This window comes from Nicotiana tabacum, chromosome 17 (assembly GCF_000715075.1).
Source record: "Nicotiana tabacum cultivar K326 chromosome 17, ASM71507v2, whole genome shotgun sequence".
Lineage (NCBI taxonomy): Eukaryota > Viridiplantae > Streptophyta > Magnoliopsida > Solanales > Solanaceae > Nicotiana > Nicotiana tabacum.
The window spans coordinates 81,914,644-81,915,092 of record NC_134096.1 but is presented as its reverse complement, the minus strand read 5'-3'; positions in this window follow the sequence as shown (position 1 = coordinate 81,915,092).

Genomic DNA, 449 nt, shown 5'->3' with positions numbered 1-449 from the left:
GCCCGAATTTTATATTTTGATGATCAATAAAATAAGAGGTTTTGTCATTATAGAACACGGAATTCAATGGAAGCAATGATAAAAAAAATACAAATAGAAAAGGAAAGGGAGGAAATACAAAAACATAGAAGAGAAAAGTCATACAAAGTTATAGCACACGCCTTCCGAGTGGGCGCGGGCCCTCGGACCTCGATCGCCTAAAAAGTTTTCGGGCCATGAAATACGACCTAAGGAACCCTAGTTACCACTCCGCAATGATCGTTCCTCATGTTTTGCGTTTTACGGATAAAAAACTAGAATTCCGCCTAATTCTCATATTTTCATGTGCTATAGCCCACGCCTTACAAGTGGGTCGGGCCTCCCGGACTCGGATCGCCTAAAAATTTTTTGGACAATCAAATACGACCTAAGGAACCATAGTCACCACCCCGCCATGGCCTCTCCCCATT